Consider the following 12633-nt stretch of genomic DNA (forward strand, 5'->3'; position numbering starts at 1 on the left):
TAATCGATGAGTTTGTTTTTATTTCTGTTCACTTGGGGTTTTGTTGTTGTTGTTTTATATTCCACATATGAGAGAAGTCATATGGTTTTTGTCATTTTCCCTCTGACTTATTTCACTTATCATAATACCTTCAAAATCCATCTGTGCTTTCACAAATGGAAACTTTGATCTTTTTTATGGCTGAGTAGTATTCCAATGTGCATGTGTGTGTGTATACTGCATCTTCTTTATCCACTCATTGTCGATGGACAGTTAGGTTGTTTCCATTTCCTGGCAATTGTAAATAATGCTGCAATGAGTATAGGGGTGTATATATGTTTCCAAATTAATGTTTTTATACTCTTTGGATAAATACCCAGAAGAGGAATTGCTGTATCATATTCATTGTCTAAACGTAATTGCCTCCATACTAAGCCTGAGAGTGACAAGAGAGTCTCTGCACCTACAGTCACATGAAGACAGAAGTCCTCCAATAAAAAACTACTTAAAAGCATCAGGCGGAGGGGGTATTATAAATACCTTCACCACTTAAAGGGAATTTAATCTCAAATTTGAACCCTTGCCAAGAGATAGAGAGGAATAATTTTAAGTCTTAGTTAAGCGTCATGAGACGTCTAATGACCATTTGATATCAAAGGCAGTACGTTCAGCAGTAGATTTCTTGCTTTTAAACCATTCCAGGGCAATGGCTGAGATACTTCAGTGAAATAGCGCTCACTTGGCTTTTGACGTCAATTCCATGAACACTGGAATTTTTTTGAGAAGCTCTCTTAATAAATGAGAATTGAAAAAAATAGCTGCTTTTAAATTCAGGCAAAGCTTTATTTGTGTATGGGGGGTGGAATTCCCCATGAATTTCTTCTCTAGGTACCAGGTGTGGAAAGACTGCTTGAAAATCAGCTGTATCTATGAGAAGAAAAGATGGCCATGAGGATGTGCACAGTGCTTAGGTGCCCGGCAATATTCCAAGTGCTTTTTATGGATACTAATTCATTCATTTAATCTTTGTAACAACCCTATAAAGTAGTTACTTTATCACTGTTCTACAGATGAGCAAATGGGCACAGAGAGGTGTAGTGACTTGCCCAAGGCCAAAAGAGTTGTTAGGTAGAAGAACCAGGAATTAAACCCAGGCATCACAATCCAGAACTCATGCTATTAACCACAGGCTCTCCTTGGTTACTCCATGCCATGCCAGGGAACCTACTGAATTACATTCAGTAATATCAAAGACCATTTATTAACTTATCAGATTTTTTACTACTAAATATACATAATTTTATCTATAGAATTTTATTCTACTAGAATCCCATCTATGTTACTATAAGTCTAATATATCCCCAGATTTTTCCAAAACTTTTTTCCTTACCAAGATGTCTTTTGATAGATTTGATCACTATAGAGCATTAGCATTAAAAGACTTTTTAGAGATGACCTGGTTCAGTTATTTCACTTGGAATCTCTAAAACAATTTGTCTTACAAGGGTAAAATCACAAACACAACAGAGAATTATCGATGGCTCAGTAAAAACTAATCAACTAACAAATACTGATTGTACACATATTATATATACTATATATATTTAAACCCACTAGGCTATGCACAATGGGGATTACAGAGACATTTAAGCAAGATCTCTTCTCAGCATTTTTACAATTTATTTCAACAGAACTATTAGGTCGTAAATTGTATAGAGAAATGGGGTAGGGTCTAAAGAGAAAATAAATATATTTCATCCATATAAAATGTCTCCAATTACAAAAAATAAATATTTTGTTTCTACCTCTCATTTCCTGTCACTACCACTGTGAATGAGCCATACAGTGGCTTCAATGGGCTTCTTTTCCTATCAGTGTTCCTCTAACAGTCACCCAAAAGGACAGTATGCACCAGCTATGCTGTGAAGCTTCAAGACAAGTTTCCTTTTTCCAACCAGAATACAATACTTAAGTGCCTTTTATATAAACACTCTAGAGCAACCTCTACACACCATACTATAATCTTCAATTTACCTGTAAATATTATAGATGAAGCTTGGGAGGAATTTCCACAATTTGATAGTGATGGTACCTCATTTTTCAAAGGTCATACAATAAACATTTATTGAATGCCTTTTATGTACTAGGGACTGTGTTTTTGCTTTCAAAATAGCAATACCCTTACATAGGAAAGATCTCTAAATGGTCGTTATTTAATACATCTTACTAATCTTCTAAATGCAATGCTTCTAGGTAACTGTTTACAGTGTGACAACTCAAGACCCTGTGAAGAGAAATAAACACCAGTATGGTTTAGATGATATTAATGATATCGTGTTGCCTTTAACCATGATTCTGCCTTAGGCTAAGACTGGCCACTGTTAGATTACCCTCAGAAGCGGGTTGGGGTAACTTCTGTACTCAAACAATAATAATAGCTAATATTTATTAAGTGGTTACAAGTATTATCTCATTTAACATTTCAACCGCCCCATGAGACAGTTACTATTATACTACTAATGAGGAATCAGATTTATAGAGATTTAAAGTAACTTTCCAAAAGCCAGAGATCTGATAAATGCCCAATGTTTAGCCAGGCATGCCATCTTCTGCAGTCCTTTAGCTACTACACTCTCCTGCCTCTGGCAAACCAAGTACCTGTTCTGTGGCCCCTTGACTCAACCTACCTTATATGGTAGAAACTCAAGTCCTCACTGCTATTCCTCGTAGACAGCCAGGCAGACTTCATCTTTATGGTGGTCCAGAGACCTGCATGGCTCTAACCTTGGCCCAAGAGCACCTCCTTCAGCAGCTGGCCAAGGTACCACTTCCTTCTCCCTACTCCCCCACTAATCTTTTAATCATGAGAACTGCACTGCAAGGACTAAACTTCAATGTACTGCCTTGATATCCCTGAGCCTCGTGGGGGCCCGAAAAGTCTAGCCTTAGGTTCTGCTCTTGCCAGATATGCGCGCGCGCGCGCACACACACACACACACACACCCACCCCCCTCACCCAGCAGGAAAGGCTCCCTCCCTGGCTACCTCGCCTATCAGCCAGACCAGCTCCATCCCACCTTATCTTCAACCTAACCAATCCCCCTACCAGCCTGTGACATTCTCAAACAAGTCAATCACATCCTTGCATGAGAACAAGGGTCATCTAGCCCTCTTGTCACTACAAAGCCTGCCTTCCACAGCCCTTGCTGGTTCATTTTGCTCCCAAGTGCAACCCTCATGTAGCTCTGCACAACATGTGGTGTCCTCCTACCCTGGATTGTGAGAATATATAACTAATAAGCTGCTGAATATATCTTCTCTCCAGTGTCATATGTTTGGCCATCTCATATTAATTAAGGAGGGGGTGCCTCCTTCATCACTGAGGTGAGTAGGAGGCGGTTAGAACAAGAATAGCCTCAATACAGGTGCTTCAACTTAGCTATTTCGAAAAAGAAATTTGACATTCACCTCCCTGACTTTCTATCTCTCCCAAGTGCAGGCTTTATCACCCTAGCAGCCCTATTAAAGGGAGCCAAATTGGAGGTGAGCCCCAGCTGACCCAAGTAATGAATTTCTGCCACCGAGTAACCAGGAGGAAATTGAGGGATCCTCCTGGATGTGTCCTCAGGTCAAGAGAACAATGGTTGAGAAAAGGCTACCTGCATGAGAGAGCTCATAGGAAATACAACATTCCATAAAAAGCTCAAAACCAGACACCAAATTCAAATTTACATGGAAGTCAATGGGAAACTGATCAGCAAACACGTTTTCAAACAAATGCTTTCTAAAAAATATATATCTAGCCCTGGCCAGTGTGGCTCAGTGATTAAAGTGTCAGCCCACACACCAAAGGGTCTCGGGTTTGATTGCTGGTCAAGGCACATAGCTGGGGTTGCAGGTTCGCTCTCTGCCCCCAGGCAGGGCATGTGCAGGAGGCAGCGAATCAATGTGTCACTCTCACATCAATATCTCTCCCTCTCTCCCTCCCTCTCTCCCTCCCTCTCTCTCTCCCCTTCTCCCTCCATTCCACTCTCTCTCTGAAAAAATAAAAAAAAAAGCAATGGAAAAATATATTCAGGTGAGAAGTAACAAAAAGTAAAAATAAAAAATTATATCCAGTATGCATTTGTCAATGATTTCGAAATGTCTTCGATGCACTTATGTCATCTCATAGTAATTAATCTTTAAGGCAAAGACAGTGTAACTATTTCACAAAAAGCATTAGATAAGTAAACTGTTCCTGTGTGAAAATTTCAAAAGTATTTCATACTGTTTTTAATTTTATAGGTTTTATATTTGCAATTTCTAATAGACATTTTATTTCTTTCAGAGAATTTACTGAGAAATAAGAATACTAGTTGCTTTCTGAATGAGAAGGAAAGCATTAAAAAAAAGACGCCAAGAAAACTCAATGAGTTTATGAAACTAAATTTCTTCAAATAATTTTCTCGTAGTTCATATCTAAGAATAGGAAAATAGTGTTGTGATACACAATTACATGTGTAAATTACAGCACATTATAATAGAAATGAATACAGTACAAACTTCTCTCATTTTCAAATGTAGAGTTTGCACTAATTACTAGGACTCCAACTATTTTTGGTCTCCAAATGGAGCAAAATTCACATCCAAAATTCAGTTCCACCATTAATTATATTATAATTATATTTTCAGGAAAGACAATTGAATGAACAAGTAAATTCAGTTGTTATCTCTATGGAATACATAACATTCCTTCATAAACAATGTTTTCCAAAAATTTAAATAAGTTTTAAAAATCTTTATATCTGTGTAGTGCTGGTTGTTCCATGTGAGAACTAGGAAGCCACAAAAGTTTAACTACCAGACTATAAGCCTTGTGAGTTCAAGTAAGCCCATCACGCCCACCTCCGCCCTCTGAGTAGCGATCTGCAGGGACATCGTATGACTTCATTGAATGAATTTGGCCCCCATAAGTTTGACACCCTCATGTTTCCTATATTATCTTTATCAGAATTATTTATTTTTAAGCAGCAGTCAACCTTTGAACTGCAACTTAATCACTAGATTTTTAAATTACTTTCAAAGCGGAAAATATCACTATCTGATGGAACAGTATCAATAAACACCTTTAAAAGGAGGTTATAACTTCCCAGTTAAAATTATGTATAAATCATTGCATCATCCACCATTTTACTTTCAACAAATCTCTAATGTCTGTTTCACTTCTTTTCATTTACTTTTCTGTGATAAAGATGTGAGGATGTCTTCAAAGTTTAATGCTGCCCAGCTGGTGTGGCTCAGTGGTTAAGTGTCGACCTCATGAACCAGGAGGTCGCCAGTTCAATTCCCATTCAGGGCACATGCCCAGGTTGCAGGCTCAGTGCCCAAGAGGGGGGATGTTTCTCTCTCATCAATGTTTCTGTCTCTCTATCCCTCTCCTTTCCTCTCTCTCTCTAAAGTCAATAAAAAACTATTTTTTAAAAAGTTTAATGTTACTTCCAAATTAATTATTCAATCAAGAGTTAAAGAATTATTTTTCGTGTTTTCTTGCAACTTCTGACATTATAATACCTTAAATATTAATATGTTAAGATTAGATTAATTTTAATGCTATGTATCAGATAGTCTCCAGAATGATTATTCATTATCTGTATCGTCTTGGGCAAGGTGTTAAACCATTCTGACACTTTCCTTATTGTGTAAAATGAGGGAAAAGAATAACTCTGTTATGTTATTGACAAGGTTAACTGAGATAATATATGTGAAGTGTTTTGTACAATTCTTGGTTCATATAAACACTCAATAAATAGACATCGTTACTCTTCTTCATTGGAAAAATAACTGTCATTAGTTTCTGATCTATTAGTTACATCCTAGGTGTGATTAGGATAATAAATCTGCTCCTCTGAACCCAATAACTGTTCAAAACTAAAATATTTTGCCCTCCCCATATTAATAGTATGACTTCTTCATATTAATTGGCATTTATATAACTATCAACTTATTTTTTCAGTAATGGAAAAAATGAGCATTATCTCAAGTCAGTGTAGGGACAGGAGAGTCTAAGTTGCCCAAGGTCATGAGCTAAAAGTCATTTTTAAAATGAAAGAGTCACTCCTCTCTGAACATAATGAGCACTTAGAGCAAGAACTGGAGACTAATTACCATCAGCTTTTTAAGATGCAAAGTGTAGACACTCTACTAATGATAAAGCCTCATCATTGATAATTATCTTTGATTAATGAGTAGGAAGTCTTCCAGAGGCTTTCACTGCTGTATACCATTGTCATAATTGATCTTTAATTATTCCATCTAAAGATCCCTTTATCATATGTTTAATCTTTGCTGTTTATAAATAAGGTCCATGTACAAGCCTTATTAACTATCCTTAGATGTGATATTACTTTACAAATGTCTGCAATTAAATTAGCATTCAGCCTAATTCTTTATATTTGCATATGAAAAGGGACAAGCAGTTCATGCTCTCAGGCTGAAAGGAGAAATCCCATGCTCTGACCACTTTTGAATTCTCTTCTTGATCCAGATTTTGTGAGAAGAGAGAACAATCCTCTCTCTGGATGTGTCTGGGAATTTTTACATAATTGGCACCTTCTGCTCTTGAAGGAGAATTGTATTCTGGTGTTTCCTGTTTTGGAGAGGAAAAAAAACCACCTCCATCTGATCAATTTCCTGTATAATACTATATCATCTTAGTTTTTCTCTCTCTCCTTTTTTTCCCCACATTCCCAAATGATTATATATCTGCTCTCCTGCTGTTCATAAAGCACATCAGTCCAAACCCAGTGGCCAATTTTTGCATATACCTACTGAACCTGAGATTGCTAAACAGTGTTTCTGCAATCGCTAAGCTCTTCAGCTTCCCCGGCAGTGCACTGTTCCAGTTCTCCCAGCTCTCCAACAGTCCTTTCTCAATTCTTTTGTCTGTTTCTCCCTCTTTCTCCTGTTTCCTAACGGTTAGCATTTTCTAAGGTTTGCTCTTCTTTTTCTACCTATTCCCAGGAGGATTACTGGGTTAAATAGTGCCCACCACCACCCCCTACCTCCCCCCAAAAATCATATCCACCCAGAACATGTGACTTTACTTGGAAATAGGATCTTGGCAGATGAATTTCATTAAGGATCTCCAGACGAAATCATGCTGGGGGAGCCCTACCTCCGACGGCTGGCGTCCTTACACGGAGAGGAGAGGATGCCCACAGGAAAAGATGTGAAGATCCAGGCCGCGGCTGGAGCGATGGAGCTACGGCCTTGGCGACGCTGAGATTCCCGACAGGAGGGACAGAGGAGTGGATGACTCCCCACTCAGCCTCCAGAAGAAACCGCCTGCCCACGCCAGGACTTCACACCCCTGGCATCTTCAACTGTGAGAAAAGAAAAATCCTATTGTTTCAGAACAGCTCAGAGTTGTGGCCATTGAGGTAACTGGTTATGGCAGTCCTAGGGAATGAATACCTGCTGGTTCTCGTAACTTCACTTGTGGCATGTATGCTCCTCCCCTCCAGGCCTGCCCTCTCATCTACCTACTCCGCTTTTTAATTTGGTCACCCTACCGATGTCTCAGGCTCTGTTTTTACCAAAGGGACCTTATCACCTTCTCCCCAGTTCACACTCTTCCCCACCCATCGATTTCCTTATTATTTTAACAAACACAAGACCCTGAGGTTTATTCTTTTTATTAATAAAATTGCCCTTGCTAACTCAGAATTTTTATTTTTTTTATTTTTTGTGGATGTTATCACAGATGTCCCCCATTTTCTCCCCTTTTACCTACCTCCACCCCGCACCGGCCACCACTCCCTCTGGCCATCACCACAGTCTGTGTCCATGGGCTATGTATATATGTTCTTCAGCTAATCTCTTCACCTTCTTTCATCCAGTCCCCCCCATCCCCCTCCCACCTGGCCTCTGCCACTCTGTTCCTTGTATCCATGCCTCTGGTTCTATTTTGTTCATCAGCTTACTTTGTTCACTAGATTCCACATATAAGTGAAATCATACTGTATTTGTCTTCCTCTGTCTGGCTTATTTTGCTTAGCAAAGTAATTTTCAGTTTCATCCATGCTGTTGCAAAAGGTAAGAGTTCCTCCTTTTTTATAGCTGCATAGTATTCCATTGTGTAAATGTACCACATATTCTTTATCCACTCATCTACTGATGGGCACTTGGGCTGTTTCCAGATACTGGCTATTGTAAATAACTCTGCTATGAACAAAATGGTGCATATATTCTTTCTGATTGGTGTTCTGGGATTCTTAGGATATATTCCCAGAAGTGGGGTCACTGTGTTATAAGGCAGTTTCATTTTTAATTTTTTGAGGAAACTCTATACTGTTTTCCACATGGCTGTAGCAATCTGCATTCTCACCAACACTGCATGAGGGCTGCCTTTTCTCCACATCCTTGCCAGCATTTGTTGTTTGTTGATTTATGGATGGTAACCATTCTGACGGATATGAAGTGAATTCTCATTGTGGTTTTAATTTGCATCTCTCTGATAATAAGTGATGTTGAACATATTTTCATATGTCTGTTGGCCATATGTATGTCCTGATTGGAGAAGTGTCTATTCAGGTCGTTAGCCCATTTTTAATTGGATTTTTTGTCTCCCTGGTGTTGAGTTGTATATGTTCTTTATATATTTTAGAAATTAACCCCTGATAAGATTAACATCTGATAAGATGTATCATTGGCAAATATTTTCTCCCATACAATGTGTTCCCTTTTCATTTTGTTGATGGTTTCCTTTGCTGTGCAAAAGCTTTTTAGTTTGATGCAGTCCCATTTGTTTATTTTTTTCTTTGTTTCCCTTGCCCTAGGAGATACATTAGCAAAACTATTGCTACAAGATATGTCTTAAGATTTTACTACCTCTTTTCTTCTAGGGTTTTTATGGTTTCACAACTTACAAGTCTTTTATCCATTTTGAGTTTATTCTTGTGTATGGTGTAAGTTCGTGGTCTAGTTTTATTATTTTGCATGTACCTGTCCAATTTTCCAACACTGTTTATTGAAGAGACTGTCTTTACTCCATTGTATGCTCTGGCTTCTTTTATCAAATATTAATTTACCATAAAGACGTAGGTTGATTTCTGGGCTCTCAGTTCTGTTCCATTGATCTATGTGCCTGTTCTTATGCCAGTACCAGGCTGTTTTGATTACAATGCCCATGTAGTATAATTTGATATCTGGTATTGTGATACCTCTAATTTTGTTCTTCTTTCTCCAGATTGCTGAGGCTATTCAGTCTTTTTTGGTTCCCTATAATTTTTTTGAATATTTGTTCTAGATCTGTGAAATATGCCATTAATATTTTAATAGGAATTGCATTGAACCTATAGATTGCTTTGGGTACTAGGGACATTTTAATGATTAATTAAGTCAGTTAACCATTAATTCTTCCAATCCATGAACACCGTATATGCTCCCACGTGTTTGTATCCCCTCAATTTTTTTTTTCAATGTCCTATAGTTTTCTGAGTACAGGTCTTTTACCTCCTTGGTTAAATTTATTCTTAAGTATCTTATTTTTTTGTTGTTGCAATAGTAAATGGGATTGTATTCTTAGTTTCTCTTTAACTCAGAATGTTTTGTATTCTCTCTCTCCTCGGATGTCTCCATGTAATACAAGTTATAAGATGTCCATTTAACCACCTATCTCTCATATTCATCTTTTCCATTCCAACTACCCTACCCTTTCTCATTAAATTGCCAGGTGATAGTGTTAGTGCCCAGAGAGTCCTCGTCATCTACAGTCTCTTCCCGATCTAAATCATCCTCTATCCTGGGCTCACCCAGGTCAGTCAGTTTATATCAGAATTGTATTCTATTAAAAAAATTATTAATTTATGGTATCTACCCCATGTTTCTTCAAGTACAGTTCAGGAAATACCTGCATCATATTAACCTGGAGTACTAAAATGCAGATTCCTTGGCCTTGTCAAAAAAAGTGGACTCTTGGTTTGGGATCTAGAGTAATTCTCATAAAACTCTTATGCAAGCTAAATATTTAGACTTAGTGAACACCTTTGACTTTGCTCTAAATCACCTCTCCTTCCTACATAAACCCTCTGTTTCTTCCAGAGAGAGAGAAGTCCATCATCTACCCCCCTCCCATATACCTTGTTCATTTCTACTCACAAGCGACAGGTAAATCTAGAATTACTTCCTTCTTTCTCTCTCTTTCTTTAAAAGGACAACTCAAGTTTCTAATTCATCATGAAAACTTTTCCAGCCGCACAACTCATATTATTCTTTTCCACTTCTGGGTTCCTGTAACATATAATTGTACCAATTATTATTTTCTGATCAATTGTGTATCATTATTTGAGTTATCATGTGGTTATGCTTTGTTTCCCTCAGAAAATCTTAAGCTACTCCAGATTCTCCACAGGGTTTAGGAACTCAGTAAATTTGTGCTGAATGAATGCTTGAAAGAAAGACTAAGTGTAGCATCTTGAAAGACTAAGCAATTATTACAGGAAACTTAGTTGTATACTGCCTCATTAGAAAGTAAACTACTTATTCCACTTATTCCACTCCAGTACAATTATGAAGACTGAAAGATGATAATTTAATAATGATAACATGTCCTATGTTTGCTCTTCAGAAATTTGAGAGTAGATAGTTAGAATTAACCTACCAATTTCATCATATTGTCTACTGGTCTAATAGCCATTGAATTAGTCTTAATGCAACAAAAGTTGGCTAGTCATCTGGAAAATAATTATTATGTTTCTAAAAGTATAATTTTAGCCCCTGGCCAGGTAGCTCAGTTGCATCACCTACCAAGGTTGCAGGTTTGATCCCCAGTCAGGGCACATACAAGAATCAACCAATGAATGCATAAAGTGGTGGAACACAAGTTGATGTTTCTTTTCTTCTCTCTCTCTCTCTCTCTCTCTCTCTCTCTCTCTCTCTCTCTCTCAAATCAATACATTTTTAAAAGTATAATTTTAAAACTATACTAATATTCATTACTCATTTTCAAATATAAATCATTCCATTTACTCTGACAAATATCTACTGAGCACAGCATATACTATGAAAATCAAAATATTGATTGCTTGGTTCATGGCTTACTAACCATGGAAACTAAATGTAGAATGGTCACTATTGCTCTTTATGAAGAAGAAAACATAAATATGCTGCAGAGAAACATCTACAATACACAGATTTTATCAGCTTGCTTTATCATTTTCAACCCAATTAAATGTAAATAACCACAAGTGATACTTCAAAAAGTTTTCTCTACAATCATAAAATAACGTGTTTTTGAATTATGCCTTGGCTTTCACTAATTAGTTTATGCCTCTCAGAAGAAAAAACAAGTTTGCATTAGAACGTTCAGAATTAAAAACACATTCCCTGCATTTTTTTATTTATTATTCTCATTTCTCAGATATTACATAGAAAAAACTGGACAAAATCATACCAGATCTCCAATATCATCCCTGTCCACATGTTTAACACAGCAAATGTGCCATCAAAATAAAAAATATATAAAAACATTACCCAAGCCACTCATTCAGACCAAACCTCACTGACTTTTTTAATCAACACTCAGTATGTCCTGACTGATTTCATTAATTCATTCAAACATCAAAGCACCTACATGCCAGGCTCTGTTCAACATACAAAACTAGGGAAGTAGAGCTGAATCCCATGCAGTCCTTGCCCTCAAATAATTTACAGCTACGAAGGATTGACAAGCACATAAACAAATAAGGGCCAAAGAAGTGATAAATGCCCTGATCAAAGTGAACAAAGAAAGGCTACCATGGCTTCACAAAGCACACGGCTCAGAAAGCAAGTTGTTTTTCTTGTGTAGTTGCCTAACACATGTCCTTCTGATATTTAAAAATGCAATTTAATCAAATAGAAATTTTAAAATAAAGTACAAATATCTCCTTTATGATAGCTCGTTGTATCTAAGAGGGAACGTTAAATGCCAGGGTTTGGAAAGCACAGATTCATGCTTGCATCGCCATTCACTCCATATCGTCAGTAGGACGGGACATAATGTAGCCAATAAAATTATACGTTAAAAGTCTCAAATACCTGAGGAACGATGGATGGGGAAACCAAGATTCAAAATGTATACAGATTACAATTTCAGCTGTAGTAAAACATTGTACAGGAAAAGGGATTATAGAAATACACTAACTGGTTATGTCTCTCTCATTTCTTTCTTTTTGTTACTTTCAAGTATTTTCCAAATTTAGAGCTGTAACCTGAAAATAAGCATTTCATACAAATAAAATTTCACATTACCCTAAAAACATAAGAAATCTACATTTCCCAACACTAGAGAAAGGAGAGGAAATATACTGAAAGGTTAATGGAAGTCAAGAAGAGTGCTGAAAGGAAGGCTTGCACTTCCCTAACATTCCCATCACAACAGATTTCAGATATTTAATGGGAGCTTATGACTGCTCATTTTGCAGCTCAATCGATTTTTATGAAATCTGAATATTTATATCCAAATTAATTAATGTGCCTTAATACAGTTTTAGGAGTCTAAGTCAATGGGGCAGTAGCTAAGTGGAAGCAACCAAGTCCCAACTCCCCTCCCTGCCCTTCTCCCCTGCGGCTCCCACTGTCCCCCAGGCCCCTTGCTCCTGTCCTCACGGCCCCAGCACTCCCTTCCCCTCC

The sequence above is a fragment of the Miniopterus natalensis genome, chromosome 2 (genome assembly GCF_054644295.1).
Source record: "Miniopterus natalensis isolate mMinNat1 chromosome 2, mMinNat1.hap1, whole genome shotgun sequence".
NCBI classification, from domain to species: Eukaryota; Metazoa; Chordata; class Mammalia; order Chiroptera; family Miniopteridae; genus Miniopterus; species Miniopterus natalensis.